The sequence below is a fragment of the Saccopteryx bilineata genome, chromosome 5 (assembly GCF_036850765.1).
Source record: "Saccopteryx bilineata isolate mSacBil1 chromosome 5, mSacBil1_pri_phased_curated, whole genome shotgun sequence".
NCBI classification, from domain to species: Eukaryota; Metazoa; Chordata; class Mammalia; order Chiroptera; family Emballonuridae; genus Saccopteryx; species Saccopteryx bilineata.
In genome coordinates this window covers 196,627,881-196,650,588 of record NC_089494.1, presented here as the reverse complement: position 1 = coordinate 196,650,588, position 22,708 = coordinate 196,627,881, and the positions used below count along the sequence as shown (strand labels likewise).

Here is a 22,708-nt window from a genome sequence, read left to right as displayed (position 1 = left end):
TCAGAATGGCGCTCATTAACAAAACAACACATGGTAAGTGCTGGTGAGGTTGTGGAGAAAAGGGAACCCTCCTGAATTGCTGGTGGGAATGTAGACTTGTGCAACCACTGCGGAAAACTGTATGGGGTTTCCTCAAAAAATTAAAAATGGAACTGCCTTTTGACCCAGCTATCCCACTTTTAGTAATATATCTTAAGAATACCAAATCACTGATTCAAAAAAAGATATGCATCCCCACATTTATTGCAGTATTGTTTCCAATAGCCAAGATCTGGAAACAGCCCAAGTGTCCGCCAATGGACGAGTGGATTAAAAAGCTGTGGTACATATACACAATGGAATACTATGCAGCTGTGAAAAAGAAAGAAATCTTACCTTTTGTGACAGCATGGATGAACCTGGAGATTATTATGCTAAGTGAAATAAGCCAAGCAGAGAAAGAAAAATATTATATGATCTCACATATATGTGGAATCTAAGGAACAAAGTGAACTGAGGAATGGAATAGAGGTAGAGGCAGGGTCACAGGGAGCAGAGGGATAGCAGTCAGAGGTAAGGAGGATGAGGAGATGGGATCTGAGAAGGTAAAGGGATTAGTGAAACTATAGATACATAACACAGAGCTATAGATAACAGGACAGCAAATCCTAGAGGGAAGGGGAGAAGGAGTTGGGGGAGGGGGCAAAGGGAGTATAAAAAGGGACACGGGTGGGGGGTGAGGGAGTTATATTCAGTGGGACACTGGAATCCATGTAAACACAATAAATTAAAAATTAATAAAAATTTAAAAATAAGAATGTAAAAAAGTAAAAAAATTAAAATAAAAATAATGGGCAATTAAACAGACTATATATGTTTTAGTTCATCAAATAAAACTGCTTTATATTATTTTATGGAAATTTATGGGCTTTGCTATCAATGAACACAGATAATGCTGGATTCATTAATGTCAAAATTTTCTTTTTCTTTCTTTTTTGCTTTTTGCCTATGAACTTTCTAACTAAGCAAAAGCAAACTAAAAAGATTTTTGTGATTGTAGGAATTACCTTTACTCAATAAATAATTATACTTTTATGAAAAAGATCATTCCTGCCTGACAGTGTTGGTGCAGCAGACAAAAGTGTTGAGCTGGAACACTGAAGTCACTGGTCCGAAGCCCCAGAGTCGCTGGCTCTGAGCAAGGGTTCGTCAGTGCAGGGCTGCTTGCTTGAGCACAGGATCATTTACATCAGGGGTAGACAACCTTTTTATACCTACTGCCCACTTTTGTATCTCTGTTCGTAGCAAAATTTTCTAACCGCCCACCGGTTCCACAGTAATGGTGATTTATAAAGTAGGGAAGTAACTTTACTTTATAAAATTTATGAAGCAGAGTTACAGCAAGTTAAAGCATATAAGAATAATTACTTACCAAATACTTTTTTTTTTCTTTTTTGTATTTCTCTTAAGTTGGAAACGGGGAGGCAAGCAGACAGACTCCCACATGGCGCCCGACCGGGATCCACCCGGCATGCCCACCAGGGGGCGATGCTCTGCCCATCTTGGGGCGTCGCTCTGTTGTGACCAAAGCCATTCTAGCACCTGAGGCAGAGGCCACAGAGCCATCCTCAGTGCCCAGGCAAACGCTGCTCCAATGGAGCCTTGGCAGCGAGAGAGGAAGAGAGAGACAGAGAGGAAGGAGAGGGGGAGGGATGGAGAAGCAGATGGGTGCTTCTCCTGTGTGCCCTGGCCAGGAATCAAACCCAGGACTCCCGCATGCCAGGCCAATGCTCTACCACTGAGCCAACCAGCCAGGGCCATACTTACCAAATACTTTATGCCAGATTTTTGCTAAATTTGGCAGAATAAGTCTTTATAAAACAACTTACTATAGTTAAAAATATCTTTTTACTTATACTTTGGTTGCTCTTCTACCGCCCACCATGAAACCTGGAACGCCCACTAGTGGGTGATAGGGACCAGGTTGACTACCACTGATTTACATGATGCCAAAGCTTATGGACCTGAGCTTAAAGGTCACCAGCTTGAGCACAAGATTGGTGGTGTGGGCAAGATTGCTGCACAGCCCTGGTCAATGCACTCAGGAGAAGCTCATAGAACAGCTAAAGTGAAAGCAACTACAAACTGATGCTTCTCACCCTCTCTGTCCCTTCCTGTCTCTCAGGGAGAAAAAAAAAAAAAAAGATCATTCCTGGTTTTTATTTTTCATTAAAGTTAGTAAAATAAATAATTCAAAATATAGCTTGAGATTTCCTTTTTCCAGTATTCTCTTATAACTTTTTGTTGCCCTAACAGTTTGCGCCTGAATTTTATTTTCATGGGTTTAAAAATAGATATTTATTTCTGCTGAATTTTGTCATTAGAAGACACCTATTTTCAAAAAACTATTTTAGTAAATTAAATTGTATCTTAATAGGGAATAAAGTGGAAGAAATAAGGAACACAAAACAACATGGTTTAACAGAGAGAGAAAGAAGAATACACAGAACCTACTTGTTGGGAAACAATCCTCCATGGGTCTCCCATCTCTGCACATCATGCAAGCGGAGAATGGATTGTTTTCTGGATTATCTTTCAAAAGATGTTTGTAGAGAGAACAATCTTGGAAAACAGAAGGAAGGTATCTCTTGAGAGCAGAGGGCAGGTTTGTTTGCTGCACAGTATAATTAAGATAATGCTTCCCGCTGGGGCAAAGGTTGGGCAGGCTTGCTTGCAGCCCCCTTATAATTGATTGGGGTTTCCTAAACTCCGAGGCATTCAGCTGCATGTGTAGCACTCACATGAGTTACTAATTACCTCTATGAGACTATGGGAGCATGAATTATATCATGCCTGATGCATTATGAGAATAAAGTCCTTTTTCTTTGACTTAGGAGTCTCTTTTTCTTTTTTTTCTTATTTTTTGTTTTTTGGGGGTTTTTTTTGCCAGCACTGACAAAACTATGGCAAGGTAACTTGACAGCTTTTTGACAGTGAGAATGGGATACTGACCAACATGGCTTTCTGGAAGAGAAAGGATAAAGGATCATAAGGACTGGATTGGGGATTCTTAGAAGACTCCCTAGGACCTAATAGTGAAGTTCTTGACCAAACAGTAAGCAAAGGCAGATGAGAGGGGGGAGATAGTGAGGAGCCCTGAGGAGCCACTGCACCACCTCACCCACAGGTGTTGTAAAGTACCAAAAGCTACAGAATCAATATTAATATTTTAAGAGGCTTAAAGAACATTTTATTAATTTGGGTTAAAGTGTGCAGAGAAATTTTGTGAATAATCTCTGTACTGTGTGATTGACATAAAGCCAGGATGGCCCTTGGCATTGTATTGTAAATGCAAAGGGGAGGAAAACATGGATTCCCTGACATTCCACAACACCTGTGGGGAAAGGGATGAATGGCTAGCCAGGTGCAGGAAGAGAAAAGCCAAAATAAACCTTTTCTTATAGTAATGAGCCATTTGCAGGCATTTGTCCCCACTGAAACTACCTCTCCCATATGAATGCATATAGTTAATGTGTGTGACTCTGGACAAAGAGATGGTGGATAAACATTAGAAAATATAGGAATGTCTCTTAAAGAGACATATGTAAAGAGACATCTTTCTATCATTGTATTGACTTGTAAATTTTGTTTTCTCCAAAATGATGTATGGCTTGCAAACTGAACATGGTCCTATAATGTTAAGGGGCGTATGACTATAACCAATAGTGGTAAAGGGCTCCTAATTGCAATTTTTGCTTCTATACTTCCCACTTGCAAAACTATAAAAACTAAGTAGAACAAAGGGCCAGCGCGCTCTCCCTCAGATTTCTGTCGGAGTTTTGTTTGTATCTTCAATGTTTTGAGTTCCTCAAGATTAGGCTTAACAGTAGGGAGTGGAGTCCCCCACTGTCCTACCTGGTCATGATTATTTGGAGTCTGAGTGACAAATGGTGAGATTGAAACAAATCAGCTAAATAGTGTTTTAGTTGTTACTCACTCTCCCTTGATAGGGAAGAGAAAAGGTCAAGGAAGTTCCAAACTGATCACAGGGCTTTGGATGGTCTGAAAATATTGAAACTTAATTTTGACTGAGCCCTAAGTAACCTCTTGGTCACTCAAAATGAAAAGTAAATGTACTTTAATTACTGGCACAGAGCCACACTCTCTATACACACCCCAGATTCCTCTTTCCATTTCTTCTACTCTGACCTCAGCTGCTTTCAACAAAAAGATAACTGGAGTGGGGTTGAGTCTCCTGGCCCACAAGAGGGAACAAAAACTATATGTACATTTCCAAGTAGGTTGTGGAAGGGAGGTGAAGGACTCAGACTTCTAGGGTTCTGTTGGATACAGGCACCCCCAGGTCTCCCATTCTCCCCAGTTTCGAGAGGAAAGACAGCGCTCAGATTCAGTTGGTATGATTTGGTCAGGGCTTGTTGTATGGAAGTGATGCTAATAGAACCTTGTCTTCTAAGCCATTATTTAGTCCTGATTTTCCTTCTACTTCTCTAGGATGCCCTCAGTTTTGTTCAATGGCTCCATCTTCTCAGACCATTTCTTCAATTAAAAATTCTTAAAAGAAATAGAAGTCGGAAAAATTTAGGAAGAGGGAGCTGCCATTGGCCTTTAAGGAGAAACGTAAATTTCCATAATGAGAGGTGTCCCAGTAGAGCCCAAGCTCTACGTAGATCAGGCGTCCCAATTTGACTTCCCCGTGCAGTGGGAGACTTCTGCTTATCAGCAGGGCTGGCAGCTTCTTTGAGACTACTCTTGAGGCAGCTATGAGGATACTACTGGTCAGTGCCAACACCAACTGCCACTGGAGGAAAGACATGCAACCGACACACAAGTTAGTTGCAAGAATCACACAGGCAGTTTATTACTCACAAATCCTTTTGGCGTGCCTGGGTACAGCTTAAGGGGGCCCCGTCGGTGTGATCTTCTTGGCTGTCTTTGGTCAGAGCTCAGAGCAGCTTGAAAACAGTCCATGTTCACGTTGGAGTCTGGGCGACTACTGCAGCAGAGAGTCCCCTTAGCTTTAGTACCTTTTCTGGCCAACGCCTTCTAACAGGTGTCAATCTACAAGATTATCATTTCAAACCACCTTTTTGGGAGTTCCTTGCTGGGAGTCCTTTTTATGTTAATCTACTGAAATGTTACATCAAGCCACTTTTAAGATATTCCTAGGGGAGCCTCCTGTCTGGTCAACCCACAGAGTTATGACATCAAGCCACTTCTTATCTATATGTAATTTCACACACACATTAACTGAGCCCTGTACGAAAGGCAGAGTCTCTTTATCATGTCTGTACACACTAGATTAATTTCTATCCAGACAGCATAACTTTATTTAACTTCCTCAATTGCTTTTAATATTATATCCTAATTATTTATATATATCTTCCATATTTCTCTATATTTCTATATATTTAATTAATATAACCTTATATTGCTGCAACAACAGGTAAGGTGAGATATATTTTCAGAAGGAGTCATGGGTTGAAGATGAATGAGGGATACTGTCAAAAGTGCTCTTGTTTTCCACAGTTTCATCTTTGGTGGCTTTTCCTTCTACACTTTTATGTATATGATTTCATTCAAATCGTAGAATCTATTTCTATGCTTATGGTTCCCAGGTCTGCATCTCCAGTTCTAACACATCAAGTTCCAGATCAGCTTTTTCAAATGCTTATCAAGTTGGCTTTTCCACAGGCATGTCAACCCTAATACATTAAAAAAAAACAACAAAAAAAAAACCCTGAAATAATCTTTATCTCCTTAAAAATTCCCTCCTTTCCCAACATGGTTAATAAAATCAATATCCTCAAACCCCAGCAAGAAATTCATTCCGAAGTACCTTCTCTTATACATCCATACCCAAACCCCATCCATTTTCTTTCAGAAATATAGCCAAAATACAACCATTTTCCCCCATTTCTACTGCCACTAATTCAACTCAGGTTCTTATGATATCTGTCCAAGAATAATGACACAGTGTCCTTTCTGGTCTCTTCCCCATCATTTTCCTCTATAATCCATTTTAGTGGTCCTGCCATAATTGTCTTCTTATCAAATAAATATGATTACATCTTTCCTTCCTTTTTTTTTTTTTTTTAACAATTTACTCTAATTTCCCATTAGCTGCCCTACAAAAGCCAAGTTATTTTGTCTAGGTATAGTGCTTCATGATATAACCCTAATATACTCTTCCAATTTCATTTCCTTCCACTCTCCACCACAACCTTAAGCTCCAAACCACAATGAACTTCTCACATATCTTTTCAAAACTCAGTGCCTTTGCACATTTTATTCTCTTTGCCTGAAATGCCCTTTCTTCCTCTTCTGTATATAAGAAATTCCCATTCTGTATTCAAGACTATCCAGAGGTTACCTCTTCTGCCAAACTTTCCCTGGGGTGGCTGGCATCTACCACAGCACTTATTTCTGTGTATTTGATTTATTTTTTCATGTGCTTACCTCTTCTATCAGACTGAATTCTTTAAGAGTAAGGACTATAGGTTTTTCATTTTTAAATCCTGGATACCTAGGCAAATGTCTTCAATGTGGATAAATAAATGCTTATTAACTTAATAACTTAATTTCTTCTGTCAAGTCAGGATCCAATGAATGTCTTGACCTGGAATCAGTTTTTGAACAACCAAATGCTGATATTTTCAATGGTGACCATATTCTATATTCTAAACATTTTATTCTTTGAAAGCTTCATTTCTTGACAACCACATTTTGGTTATTTTTTTTTACTATTTTTGTTTACATTCTTTTCTTCTTTTAAAATTTAGGTATAATTGACATTTAATACTATATTAGTTTCCATTTTATAACAGAATGACTTGATATATGTATAATAAATGATTACCACAATAAGTTCATTTTGGTTATTTAAATGAACATAATGTGCTTTATCACATAAGAAAAAACATTTAAATTTTATTCTTAGAAGTTTAGGGTGTCATGGAAAATCAAGAAGGTGACAATTTGTGTATATATGAATTTATTACTACTAATCAAATCATGCCTTATAATGTTAGAAACTCCATTAATAAAATAAGAATTTAATTGGAAGATCTCTGGCTAGTGTGGATTTCATTGGTTTGGGCCATAGCATTTTACAATCTACTTCATTTTATCTGCTCTTTTATCAAACTGATCAAACACCTCCTAAGCTGTCGTAGAAACATGCAGGTGAGAAATGAAGGCCAAGAAGCAATTCAAAAGAGGGACGGGAAAATACAAAAGCAACATGTGTTCTTTTTTTATATTTAATGTGATCTGGTCTATATCTATAGGTTGAAGAAACTTGAAGAAATCTGAAGCCCTGGCCAGTTGGCTCAGCGGTAGAGCGTCGGCCTGGTGTGCGGGGGGACCCGGGTTCGATTCTCGGCCAGGGCACATAGAAGAAGCGCCCATTTGCTTCTCCACCCCCCCCCCCTTCCTCTCTGTCTCTCTCTTCCCCTTCCACAGCCAAGGCTCCATTGGAGCAAAGATGTCCCGGGCGCTGGGGATGGCTCTGTGGCCTCTGCCCCAGGCGCTAGAGTGACTCTGGTCACTACAGAGCGACCCCCCGGAGGGGCAGAGCATCGCCCCCTGGTGGGCGTGCCGGGTGGATCCCGGTCTGGCGCATGCGGGAGTCTGTCTGACTGTCTCTCCCCGTTTCCGGCTTCAGAAAAATACAAGGAAAAAAAAAAAAAAAGAAATCTGAGTTATCTACATTAGCTATCCCAGGAAATGGCCAGTTCTTTGAAGACAGAGAGCTTTTATTCATCTCACTTTTTCTTCAAGCAAAACATTCTGAATACACATTTGCAGAATTGTATAAAATGGAATGCTTTACTCTTTCCTTATAAAATTTTAGATGGCATTCTAATAAAGTATATTCATCTGTGGCCTGATATAATAATAAAATATAACACATGTGCATCAAAAAGAGTGAAAAAACTTGCTTTTATTTTTATGTCATATTTAACAGAAATAGAGAAATATTTTTAGACGATGTTAAGGCAGAGGAAACCGCAAAGTAATTGCTCACTCAGTCACCGAAGATGAAGAGTTTATCTCTGTCAACTAAAAGAGATAGTATATAAAACAGGCCCTAGGAAAAAAAGAACTATTTTTGTTTTACAGAATAGAGAGCTATGATTGCAAAAAGAATTCATTGGTGAGCAAAGCAAAACTATAGTGTTTACCTATTACAAAGCCCTTTTAAGTCTGTGATGTAAAAAGAATAACCAAACCAAAAGATAACTTGGAAAATATCTTCTAAACTTTCCAAAAATTTTAAATTTAACAACGTGAAAAATGAGAACCATTCTTATAACACTGGCAAGATAATCAAGTTATAAGATGTCCTCACAATTTCATGCTCAGTCTGTACTTAGCTGTAACCTCTACAACTTTTTTTTTTTTCTCAGTGGGCTGGGCAGTGAAACCAAGATTCGCCCTCTGGGACAGAGCCATTTTAAATACAGTGTTTGGCCTGCTCATCAGACACAAAATAGCAGTGAATCATTCATCTTCTAACCAAAATTATGCTGGTTAATTGCATAGCTATCAAACTTGACAGTCAATGTTTACATTCAAAATTTGGGGTAGAAGATAAACGAGTTTTTAACAAAAGAAATATGAAGTGGACCATTAATGAAATTCTAACTAGAATGAAACTAAATCCTTTTTTTTTTATGGCAGTAGTAAATGTTTTAAAGATGTATTGCTTGTTGTTTTCCAGTCTGTCCTCTTGACCACAACCAGTATAGCATATAATAATTCTAAAATAACAATCTTCTAAGTTGTGTTATTGTAGAGTAGCTTTATAGCCCAACCCCAAAGCAAAATAAACATCAGTAATGAATTGTTCCCATGAACCAACCTAAGGAAAGACTGTCACTAAAAAACTAGTACATTTTTTAAAGCTTAAGAAAGGTAGAAATCTGAGGTATGACAGTTTCATTGCTAATTTTTGTCATCCAAGATTTCATCCAGCTAAGGGCAATTATTTAGTTAGAAAATAATATTTCAAGAATTTTACTGGCTTTAGTTATAATCATTTACAATCTACTGATAAACTTGGTAATATATCAAAGGGTAAAATTGTTCATTTATTCATCAATAGTTGTTGAAATTTAATGGGACCCAAGATGCTGTTTAGTTTTAGCCAAAAATAGGCAACAAACACTTTTTTTTTATTACAGAACATAAAGGTGACTAATTCATAGCAATGTATTTTTTTGTTTTCATATTAGTCATTTGAAATCCAATATGACTGAAATCTAATATGCTCAATATGTCATAGGTTGGTACAATAAGTCATATCTGAAAAAGAAATTGCTATTTGTACATATTCTTTTTGTTGGCTCCTAAATTCAGGCATTTAGATAAACATATCATACTTCCCTCAATTAAATGTCCTAACTTGAGTAGAATTTAATAACACATTTATTCTAAATTACATTGTATTACCTTGACATTAAATGTTGGTAACAAATCAGATGTTTGTTCTTTCATGTAACCCAAGAACTTTTTATAGACTCAGTCACTCTTTGGCAACAATCAACTGATTAGCTTGATAACAACATACAAAGGTGAAGTAAAAAGTAAATAAAATAAATTTTAAAAATTCTAAATGGCTATTTTCCATTTTCAAACTACTATTTCAATTTAGTATTCTCTTAAATTCTTCTATTAGCCTCAGTTGATTTTTTTTTTCTTTTTTCTTTTTTTATGGAGAGAGGAGGGGAGATAGTGAGGCAGACTCCCACATATGCCCCAACTGGGATCCATCCACTAGAGTGCCAAGCTATTTTAGTGCCTGAGGCTGATGCACTCCAGTGGAGCTATCCTCAGTGCCTGGGACCACGCTCAAAGCAATCCATTCAATAGCTGCATGAGGGAAAGAGAGAGAGAAAGGGAAGAGGGAGAGGGGAAGAATCAGATGGTTGCTTCTCCTGTGTGCCCTGACCAGGAATCAAGCCAGGAAAATTCACACACCAGGCTGACACTCTACCACTGAGCCACTGGCCAGGGCCTAGATTGAAATTAAATATAGAAACCCAAAAAAAAATTTAAGAACCAGTTCATAAATTGAAGTCACAAAAATCCTGGAACATATGATACATTCTCCGCATCCCAGTCCGACACTCTATCCACTGTGCCATTGCCGGGTCAGTGAACATACATTCTTATTTGATGTTTCAGAATGTTTCCATCAATAAATGAATTTTTATAGTCTATCAATGTCAGGGCTAATGATGAGGCTTTGCACTTAGCATGGCGTCTTTCATCTTTGGACTTTGAAACCCTTTATGGGGGTTAATTAATTCTCTCCACACCCCTCTGGGACAAGTTGGTATCATTATCTATTTTTTACAATTGAGATCTACCTAGTGACATAGAATAAACCAAGGACTCATTTAGTGTGACCTACAACACTATAGACAACCATGCTATTGGTGTCTTTCTATTTCCTATCAGTATCAATGTTTTAACAACCTCAACAGAACAATTTCTCATTTAGCAACATAGTTAACTTTCTCACTCTGAAAAATTTACATTGCCTCTTTAAAGATTTGTTTTACTGCTTTCTCTTTGCTACAAAAGGATTTTATACATTTTGTAACAAAAATGTATAAATTGGTACCTTGTGAAAGTTAGATTGTGCATCACTTACAGTTACATATAACACTCTCAGGAAATGTCTAGCATTCAGTATCAGATCATTTACAGGGACATTTTAGAGTCCACATAAGCTATTCACTTAGAAATCTTTATGGTGATGTTGTTATAATACAACCTCATGAACTGACTCGTGTTGGCTTGTTCAGGCTTGTGCTCTTTGTGAACTGAAGACCTGCCATAAACCCAGTTGTAACTAGTTTGTCTGCTATTGCATTATGTCTCACATTGACTGAGAAAGTAAATCTGCATATCCATTTTTCTATTGGAGTTCAGTAACAAATGTCTGCAACGGAAACAAGATAAAAAAAACAATACTTTTTCTACCTGAACCATTACCAGCTAGAAGCAGCGGTCTTTGGGACTTGGACATGAGCTGCAAAGTATAGAATGGTGACAACAATTCCAGTGCCATGCAGACTTTTCCTGGATGTGGACTTTTCCTGGACTCCTGCTCCCTGTGACAGCTCCTAACAGACTGAACTGTGGTTGGGTTGCATTTTTCAGGGATTTGGCATGGTGATGGGGCCAACTTGGACTTGGTGAACATGTTAAGGTCACTATTCTTTTATGGATTCTTGCTGTATTGGCCAAGAGTTTGCTTAAAGGCTTTTAATCACTGTAAAAAAAAAATAGAAGACTGGATAAAGAAGATGGGACACATATACACCATGGTATACTATTCAGCTAGAAGAAATGATGACATCGGATCACTTACAGCAGAATGGTGGAATCTTGATAACATTATGCGGAGTGAAATAGTGAATCAGAAAAAAACAAGAACTGCAGGATTCCATACATTGGTGGGACATAAAAACGAGACTAAGAGACATGGACAGGAGTGGGGTGGTTACGGGGGGTAGGGGGAGGGAAGAAGGGAGAGGGGGAGGGGAGGGGGAGGGGTACAAGGGAAGCTGGATAGAGGGTGATGGAGGATGATCTCTCTTTGGGTGATGGGTATGCAACAGAACTAAATGACAAGATAACCTAGAAATATTTTCTTTGAATATATGTACCCTGATTTATTGATGTCACCCTATTATAATAAAAATTTATTTATAAAAAAGGTATATTGTGATAATAATTTTGATATATATTAATTAAAGATTTGTTTATATGAAAAAAACAATACTTTTTTCTAATCAATTATTATTTTTCCTTTTTTCTTGAAACATCCCAAAAAACTTTGTCTCCTAACCCTCACAAACCCAATAGCTTTGTTTTTCTACCCCTCACATGACTAGCATCTTTCTCTCTCTCTTTTTAGATACCTGAAATACAACGTTATTCTTGTTCTAAATGATAAGGAATGGGAATGACAGTAACAAACAAGGCTTCACCGCTGAATATTATGATGTGACTGCAACAGTCTTATAGTTGAAACTCAGTAAGGAAACAACTGCATTCCAGAAGAACTAAATGTGTAGGTCATAAAAATGAAGGTATTTTAAACTGCCACATTCTCTCTGAAGCCCGTGTACCTCTTCCAGCATTCCAAAGATCAAGCACAGGTTCTGTTTAGCTAAATAATAAAGTGCAAACGCGCTGCACCACTGATGTCACAGGACAGTTGCTTATTAAACCATACTCTGACACTGGGCTCTTTCTTCCCCAGACCACATGTTGTCATTGTCATCCGAGAGAGTGGTGGTCAGAGCAACCTATATCGTGCTCATACTGTGCTGCCAAAGCCGGGGCTAGGACCACCTCTGAGGGGGCAGAAGCAAGCATGGTGACCAACTCCAAATTAGGATTTCCAATTAGATTTTTTTAGCAAGCCAGAGGAAGGGCTTTTCAAAGTTGTGGTTACTTTAGGCAGAAATATCATAATACTAAAGATTCTTCTGCCAGTGGAAGACAATGATTTTGCCTTAACTCTCCTGTCCTTGATATCTACTTTGTTGTTACACACATGATGGGGATGTTTTTACACACCTGTACCGGATCTCCATGCCAGTTAGTCACATTCCTATAAGTAACTTTCAAAGTTACATCAAACATTATAATGGTACATGGGCTTGAATGTCGTAGCTGTCTTTCAGTCCGCCAAACTCCTTAATAGGCCCCTGTTGGTGCGGAACCCAAAGGGAAGAGCCTCAACACCCAAGGTGGCCACTTCTTAAATTCACCAATCAGATGAGGCTTCACAAATGTAGTTTTCCAAGTCCCACCATCACCCCCCAATACAAATGTGAACTGAACTTGGGGTCTCCTTGGGTGGCCCTGGTGATGTTACTTCCAGAAATGTCTCTGGGCTCATCTAACTTAGCATCTCTTATTAAAAGAAATAATGCCATTTTCCCCCAAAACATATTAATAACCATGGGATTTTAAAAATTACATTTTAATTGCCCTGTCTAGATGAAAATGCTATTGGGAAATGTCTCTGTTATTAGATTTACTCTAAGTTTGGTTTGTTTACGCTGCTTTTTTTTTAATGAGGATTTACTACTTCATTAATTCTATCAGATCATTCATTCTACCAGCAAATGATCTTTCTCTTTCTTCACATGAACAATTCTTTCTCCTGGTCTACTTTGAATAATTTGTATAAAATACAGTACAATAATTACCTTTGCGGAAAAGATAAAAAGGAGGGTCAAACATGCACCATTTTAGCCTGAGTAGCGGTCGTGCAGTGATACAGCGTCAGCCTGGTTCGAAATCACGAAGTCAGTAGTTTGAGCATGGTCTCATCCAGCTTGAGCACAGGCTGGCTGGCTTGAGTGTGGGATCATCAACATGATCCCAAGTTCGCTGATTTGAGCAAGGGGTCATCGGCTCAGCTTGAGCCCCCTGTCAAGGCAATCAATGAACAACTAAAGTGATGAGGTTACAAACTGTTGCTTCTCATCTCCCTCCCTTCCTCTCTCTCTCTCTCTCTCTCTCTCTCTCTCTCAAATAAATAAATAAATAAATAACCACCATTTTAATTTTAAAATTTTTGGAACTATACTATTCAAATATATTATTCTTCACACTTCATGCCTACTCACTGGCCTTATATAAAAACCACCAATTTTTAATTTAGAATATTACTAGTCATATGATTTTAGCAGTAAATATTTTGTTTTAAAATTCTTCTATACTAAATTAAACCATAGTATAGTATAGTTAAAGTACACACACACACACACACACACACACACATGCATATGGTTTAAGAAAAATAGCAAGACTTTTTAATATGAATAAATTACTCCAAGTTTCAGGGTCAGATTAAGCCCTGTTAAGCAAATCTCAATTGTTGGAAACTTTAAATATTTTCCAAGGTCCACCAATGCCCATATAGCTTGGACATATTACAAAATCTTTTCCTCTTTAAATAGAAATATGTTCTATATTCTTCAAATGAAAGTTTTAAAAAGAAGAACACATCTTTTGACATTTGTTGCAAATTATAATGGAATTCATATTCTAGGTTTGGATAAAATCAGTTATACTTTATTTGTCATACACTTTCAAATATTTATTTTAGGGAATAGTGGATAAACCTGCCTGTTCTATCTGGTAGCTTAAAACTGGGTCAATTTCACCATTTGGTGCTAAGCACCATTCATCACCCTTATCTCTCTAACAGCTAATCTAAAGTAGTTAAGTAGTAATATATTAGCATTCCCCCTTTTAACTGATGCAGCAAGCTATAAACCTAGCTTGCAAAACAGAAAGAAAAAGAAATTGTGCAATAAGTCTTACTGATTTAGAGGTAGAAAGCTTGGTAAACTATTTTCAATTCAAAATAAAGAGTCTTAAAACTATTTTCATACAGTTAGTAGATTTTTTCCTGTGCAATACTAGGATATCATAGAGTATATTTAATGAGTCATGCAAGGAATGATGTCTTTCTGTTCTTTTAAAGTTCATGTCAAAAATAGAGCAAAACACATTACATTCTCACACTGTGGTAAAAGCCCTGTTCAATTTCCTAGATGATTGTCAGTTGCTATGTATCATGACTTTTTATGATACAATGTAATAATATAAAGCTTACTGTAGTGATAGTATTTCTAATTAACACTCTATCATACACTGGTAAACTAGACTCTCATGTGCTCCTGGCATATTTGAGCTCAGTTTCAAAAGTTCTTCTATTTTTTTACTAGATGCAATTCACCAAAACATCCTCCTTCTTTTTTTTTTTTTTTTTTTTTTTTTTTTACAGAGGCAGAGATAGACAGGGACAGACAGACAGGAACGGAGAGAGATGAGAAGCATCAATCATCAGTTTCTCGTTGCGCGTTGCGACTTCTTAGTTGTTCATTGATTGCTTTCTCACATGTGCCTTGACCGTGGGCCTTCAGCAGACCGAGTAACCCCCTGCTGGAGCCAGCGACCTTGGGTCTAAGCTGGTGAGCTCTTTGCTCAAGCCAGATGAGCCCGCACTCAAGCTGGTGACCTCGGGGTCTCGAACCTGGGTCCTTCCGCATCCCAGTCCGACGCTCTATCCACTGCGCCACCACCTGGTCAGGCAACATCCTCCTTCTTTTATAGAATCAACTTTTCATTGTTGCTTCTCTTGCTGACTTAAAGTGACTGAAAAACTGTTCTGGTATTATTGAAGTCAGTTTTTATGAAAAATTAGCATATATATATTTTATGAAAAAATATATATGTATTTACTTGAAAGCAGACAGTATGAAAGTGGATGAAGTAAATAATAAAGGAGGATATTTATTCATCATAAAACATTTCTCTGTGCCAAGCAACATACCAGGCACTGAGAAGGCATGACACAGACACAACCCTTCCTGTCAGAAAAATGACAATCTTGTTAGAATAGAAACTACCTTCTTTGCAATTCATGATGAATCATTCATCACACACACACACACACATCCCTTCAAACTTTTATCTCCCTAGTCTTGGCATTTACAACTTCGTCTTAGATCACTACAGAGGTCTCCTCTAAAAGTTCTTCCAGCCTCTGGTAAATCCACCCTCTTCATGTTCCTGGATTGATTATTCATCCTAACTTCTACTTTAATTGTATTCATAAAGAATTGTATAATTCTATTTGAAAGGTTTAAGAATTAATGCCTTTGGATTTAAGTTTTCATTTCTTAGTCTAGCCTAACCCCCAATGCTTTTAAAATCAAATGCCAATCTACCAAGCTTCCTATATATGACACACTTCTTCATATTTCTACCCTGAATTACACTGTTCCAGTATTTCGAATTCCTTCTGTTGAAATCCTACCCATTTAAGGTCAATCCTACCCAACAAGTTCACATGTTACTATAAAGCCTACCCAGAATTCCTCCAGCAGAAACTGGTCATTCTCTCAATCTCATCTAAATGCTTTAAGGTTCTTTTGTTTTGTTTTTTATCCCTCTTATGGCATCAGTCAAATACTACTTTGTATTGTTACGAATATTTTCTTTCTTCCTTACAAGCATATAAAAAGCACCACAGAACTTTGGGCATGTGTCATGTATACTGAGCACTTAGTAAACATGTGTGAGGTGTTGAGTGAGTAGAGTGAGAGGAGCAAGCAAGTGTGCAGAGATGAGAGCAAATATGTGGGTGGAAATAAATGTCATGGAAAGCTTTGTTAAAGTAAAAGAAGTGGAACCTTAATATTAAGAAAAGATATTTTGTTCATAATTGTATCTCGAACTATAGTTTCCATACAAGAAATTTCCAATTTCTCACATACACGATTTATTCATTGACAAAATATGGGGGAGGTACAAAAAGATGTTGAGGTCAGTGGGTAAAATCATTGTGAAAATTCCAGGAGAGAGAGGAAAATCAGAATATCTAAAAAGAAAACTTGCTCGAAGTGGCATTATTTGTATCCAGACAATTAAACGAACAGATTTGTATGTGCTGAATATCTATTTACTTTGGCCTTCCATGTTTATGGTGTCATTGTGGTAAGTAGGCTCCTTTGGGATTGGGGTAACTTTTCTAAATTACTTGATACATATAACCTACTTCTTTTTGACTCACATATTTCAAGGTGGATAGCCTCTTGACCACTAAAAGGTGTTGGATGTGTGGTGCTTTGGAAAGGATATACAAGGAGAGAAGACGAAAGGGACTGCAACTGTTCTAAGTAATACAGGGGTTGCTTCCCCCTAAAAGCAGCTGGTTTCTGAGCCTGTGCTTGCTTCTCCATTGAAGTATGTCTCCCTTCCCTCTCTTAAAATATAGTACATGATTCAAAGGGGATGCTAGGAGGTAAGAAACAGTGTGTAAAGAATTTATTTGCCTATGGATGAAAAAATGCTGAGATATTACCAAATGAATCCCATCCCCCACCCCAATTCTGCAATAAAGAAAAGTCTGTGTGGTCCTACCTAGCTATGGAGCCAAGAGAAAAGACCCTTTCTCCTCTTCCACTACCATTTTAAAGAGATGAAACAAGCAAATGTTCTTAAGGCTGTACTTAGGCCTCCAGGCTCAGAAAAGGGTGAATTTCTGGTAGGGCAAGATAATCTTGGGGAGGAATTCTTCAAGCATACAAGGTCAAAATCCCCTGGAGAATAACACAGTGAAGTATTTGCCTAGGCTTGTGGAACAATCTGCATTTATTCAAGCAGGAGATAATTGGGGGAGTTCAAGGGCCTCCCACACTGGAAAGTGTGCTTAATGACCTGGCATCCTGAGAACTTATCCAGACTTAGCAGGAGGAAGTCTAACTCTACACATGAGCTTCTGTGAGAATTCTTCTTACATCTCCCACTTCTGTTGAGAATGGAGCTGGCTGCACATGTGGCAGCCAGATGGCCCCCCAGTTCACTCAGAAGGTAAGGTGGTTGGGCCACAAGAGAAGATGGGCCAGCCTCCTACTGGACACTAACAACACAGTCAAATCAAACTCATCTAGGAAGAACTTCGTTTTTGAATAGCTCAGAGTAATACATTTTTATTAATGAAACCCAGAGTCTACATGTTTTCGAGATACAGCCATTTCACACTCCGCTCAGAAGAATAACTCCATGTTCAAATAAACTAAAAGTTTTCATTCCTGTCATTTTTATTACATTGTAATGACTTTAAAACAGTAGATAGTACACAAATTTTAAATGCATAGGAAATTAAATAAATATTTCTGAGTACTATGGTAGATTATAAAGATGCTTCCAAACACAAATTTTTTCTAAAAGTTAGCACTTTGGCTCACCCACAATAATCAATCAAAAAATAGTACTAGTTGAAGCACTGAAAGATCCTTAAGTTCCTTCTGAACCATTAAAGATAAAATTGTGTTTAGTTTTTTGAGAACCAAGTTTAAGTGGAGAAAAGAAACAATAAAAAACAAGTGCACTGGTGTAACATTTTTATGCGGCATACTTTATGTTGCAAAAAAATATCCAAAATTCAGTGCTTCAACCCAGAAATAGATAAGATGCAGCCTGTCAGCAATACTTGTTGCTTATTCCATCCCCACATTCCTGTTTAAATTTCTCTGACAGCTCACCATTTTCTACATTAAACTTTCAAGCTCCTTGCCTGACCAGGCAGTGGCGCAGTGGATAGAGCATCCAACTGGGATGTGGAGGACACAGGTTCAAGACCCCGAGGTCACCAGCTTGAGAGTGGGCTCATCTGGTTTGAGCAAAGCTCACCAGCTTCTACCCAAGGTTACCGGCTCAAACAAGGGGTTACTTGGTCTGCTGAAGGCCCATGGTCAAGGCTCATATGAGAAAGCAATCAATGAACAACTAAGGTCTCGCAACGAAAAACTGATGATTGATGCTTCTCATCTCTCTGTTCCTGCCTGTACGTCCCTGTCTATCCCTCTCTCTGACTGTCTCTCTGTCCCTGTAAAAATAAAAATTTCAAGCTCCTTTACTTGGCCTTTCTCCTCACATTTCTTTGTAACACTTCAAATGGATCAAGATACTTCCTTACCTAGAACTCCAGCTCAAGAAAAATTGGTCTATTTGTAGCTTCCTGAACACATCATTCACGTTCTTTCTACCTTCATAATTTAACTAACGTCCTCTCCCAAGTCTTTTCTCACTTCTCTATTACCTTTCCTGATGATGTAGTTTAAGTGCAACCTCTTCCAGGGAGCCTTTCCCAACCATTTCTTTCCAACAGATCTGCACACATTCCTACTCACATGGAACCTCCCCCCACCCCATTCTCTTCAGGAAAGGATCATCTGAACTACCATTTGGCCTTTTCCTAATGCCTCCATCTATTGTTATACTACATATATTTAGTCACTTCTCCCATGGTAAAGGATCAGATCTACTGTCTATTTTATCCCCAGAAAAGTACTCAAATGCTGTTGCTGATAATAATGTTGATGTGACAATAATAGACATTTGGAAAACAAAGACTAGGGGGGAATCTCTTAGGAAATTATTGGCCACCAAAAAGAAAAAAAAGACAAAACAAAACACATGAATTTACCTCACTGAAAACACCATATTCCTTTCCTAAATTCAACAGATATAAAAGTAATTTATACTATGCTTTGACGACTATCACCGAAGTCAGCTAGGTATAATGGTCAGAAGTCAGCTTGGTCTACTACCAGAGCTGACTTCTGGGAGTAGATGGCATCAGAAAGAGTCTGAAAAGCTAAGTAGGAGTAAACAAAAGAAGGGGAATGGGCAGAGGTGTCACCAAGGATGGTTGATGGGGGAACTTCAGTTATCCATGGTCAGTTCAAATCTTCAGATAAGCATATGCTCAGATGGAATTAGATATGATTAGTTTCAGGTGCAGATGACTCTCAACTCTATACCCCCACCATAGACTCAATTCCAATTATAACCAGGTACCAGATGGTGCTCTGTGAGCAATCCCTACAGACAGGACACCATAACCTCTATTCCTCTTATGGACAATGGGTCCTTGTTACATGTTCTCATATCTCTGTGGGCCTGTCTTGCTTTTAGTGTGTTCACTATTCATTTGGTAAAGTTGTATTGTTTTATATAAAAGAATAAAACACTTAAATTTTTGTGATAGAAGTCTGTAGAAAATAAAATAAGTTAAAAAATATAAAAGTCTTTGCAGTGACATCCAGATTTTAAATTCATAATTCCAATAACAAATAAAATATATGTATATACTTATTTCCTCTCCCTCCCCAGACATCACAAAAATAATGGCAAAAGAAGGGTTTTAAAAAATGTAAAACCTCAAAGAAAAGGAAAACTGGAGAGAAAATAGCAGGGAGAACCATCAAACACAGTAGAAAGCTGAAAAGTATCTGATCAAGTATATAGTAACTGACTTCTTAGCAAACAAGAGGAACTGAAAGTGCTTGTCACTGGGAAAGTGAAGAACCACGCTATTCCCAGAACAGAAAAAAAGCTGAAGGAGTTCATCACCACAAAACCAGTATTACAAGAAATGTTAAAGGAACTTCTTTAAGAAAAAAGAAAAAACATAACTAAGAAAATAGTGTCAAGAAAAAATATTCTCACTGACAAAGGCAAGCACATGATAAAAGCAGTGGCTCAACCAACACTAAAGCTAGCACAAAGGTTAAAATGCAAACATAGAGAGGCCATGTGTAATCACAAGAGTAAATTAAGAGATACACACAAATACGTACAAAGAAGTATAAAATAATGACAAAATATAAAGAGGGGTGAGTAAACATGGTAGTGATTTGAGAATGTGTTCAAACTTAAGTAACAATCATCTTAAAATAGACTGCTATAAAAAATAACTTGGTGTGCCTGACCAGGTGGTGGTGCAGTGGGTAGAGCGTCAGACTGGGATGCTGAAGACCCAGGTTTGAGACAAGGTCGCCAGCTTGAGCGCGGGCTCTTCTGGTTTGAGCAAGGCTCACCAGCTTGGACCCAAGGTCACTGGCTCTAGCAAGGGGTTACTTGGTCTGCTGTAGCCCCACGGCCAAGGCACATATGAGAAAGCAATCAATGAACAACTAAGGTGTCGCAATGAAAAACTGATGATTGATGCTTCTTATCTCTCTCCGTTCCTGTCTGCTGTCCCTATCTATCCCTCTCTCTGATTCGTTCTCTGTCTCTGTAATAAATAAATAAATAAATAAATAAATAAATAAATAAATAACTTGGTGTTTCCTGACCTGTGTTTCAATGAATTTAATCACAAAACCCAAGTTCAAAGATAAAATTATTAAAAATTTCAAGATAGCAACAACAGGACATTTACTCAAGTATGGAGCTTTTCTGAGCATGATGATGCCTTAGTCACTGCACAGGTCTCATCTCTAGGAAGCTTGATCTGACTTTATAAGAATGCCTAGTTTGTTTTCCAACAAGGTTATACCATAATGCATTCCCATCAGTAAAGTGAAAATTCAAATGATCTACATCCTTACCAGTAATTGGCTAAATCAAATTTTCTTTTTTTTATTAACCCATTTATTATAGGGTAGCAATGTTCCAGTTGTAGAGCTTCTGGTGGTCTTTTAATTCCTTCAGTCTGCTGATGGCAGACATTACTGTGATGGCAGAAGTAATGTTGTAGGTCCAGGCACCACCAACTACTGCAATGGTTCTCAAAGTGTGCACCAGGGCACACTGGTGCACCCTAGAAGATTTCCAGATGCGCCCTATGGTATTCCAGAGAAATATATGCCTGTTGGGGACCAAAAAACCAAAAAGGTTTTTGGAGTTTAGATTTTTGGGGGACAGAGGTGTGGGGAATTGGCTGTAAGCTGACAGTCTGCCCAACCCCCCACCTCACTTGCCTGATTAGGTTGCAAAGGGCTGTTAAGCTGTGGTGCTGGATTGTTTACACTACCCCCCATGTTCCCCAGAAAGACTGGAGGCAAGTTTCTTCTATCCTTTGTTTGGTGTAAAGTTAAGATGATATGTATGGTGGGGTTTTCTGCACTCAACACAATTAAGAGAAAAAAAAAGAGAGGAATTCTTCAATGTATTGATGAGGAAATGAGAGTTTGCCTTTCAAATATACGCCCAAACATTGAAGAAATTGCTAAGACACATCAGGCTCATGTTTCTCATAAACGCAAGAATAAAAAAACTTAACACATTCACGCCAGGACCTGCCGAATTTACTAAATCTTACTAAGAATGTATCTATATATATAAAAAGATAAGTTTTTTGTTGTTTTTTTATTCTTTAACCTCCCTTTTTTATGAATTCTAAAAAAAAACATAACAAAACATGTAACATAAAAATGTTTTTTAATGTCAGAATAAATTTAATTTTGTCATATTTATTTTGTTTAATTACCATAAAAGCACACTTGGACTTTATTTTTTTCTTTAATACTTGACTTAATTATTATAACATATTTCTCATAAATTTGTATACACTGTGCCTACAATTATTTGTAGGATTTTAAATGCGCCCCAATTTCAAAAAGTTTGAGAGCCACTGACCCACTGGTTTCATGTAGGACGCTCTATGTCGGGTCCCACAGCTTGTCTCTTCCTCTCAGTTTTTTTTTTAATTTTATTTATTCATTTTAGTTTTTTTTAATTTATATATCCATTTTAGAGAGGAGAGGGAGAGACAGAGAGAGAGAAGGGGGGGAGGAGCTGGAAGCATCAACTCCCATATGTGCCTTGACCAGGTGAGCCCAGGGTTTCGAACCGGCAACCTCAGCATTTCCAGGTCAACGCTTTATCTACTGCGCCACCACAGGTCAGGCCTCTTCCTCTCAGTTTTGCCACAGAAGGAGCAAGTGTACTTGGCATGCTGGCTGATTTCAATTTTCTTCACCACTTTCCTGAGGGAAGCACCATAATAGGTCCCATAATTCACTGACAATTTCAACCTTCTTTGTGTGTTTAGCATAGGATAGGACTCACTGCCTCACTGGGACCAACATTCTCCATGTCCTCAAACTTCTTGATATAAAATGATAATACCAGAATGAATATATAGCGATATATCATTTTACTTTTTATTTGGCCTTTTGCTGCTGAATGATCATGTTAATTATTTGTTAATTAATAAATTATTGATTTATAATTAATAATCATGTGCTTATTTTATACCTGCATATGTTCTTTAGCAAAATATTTAAATCTTTTGTTCATTTTAAAAATTGGTTTGTTTCTTATTATTGAGTTTTAAGAGTTCTTTATATAGTCTAGATATAATACCTAA

General features: G+C 37.8%; 1 pseudogene; it reads right to left on the bottom strand.

Annotated features, from left to right (window-relative positions):
• Window positions 1-12,242: 12,242 nt before the first annotated feature.
• LOC136306613 (GTP-binding nuclear protein Ran-like) lies at window positions 12,243-18,705 on the bottom strand (annotated as a pseudogene).
• Between the last annotated feature and the right edge of the window lie 4,003 nt (window positions 18,706-22,708).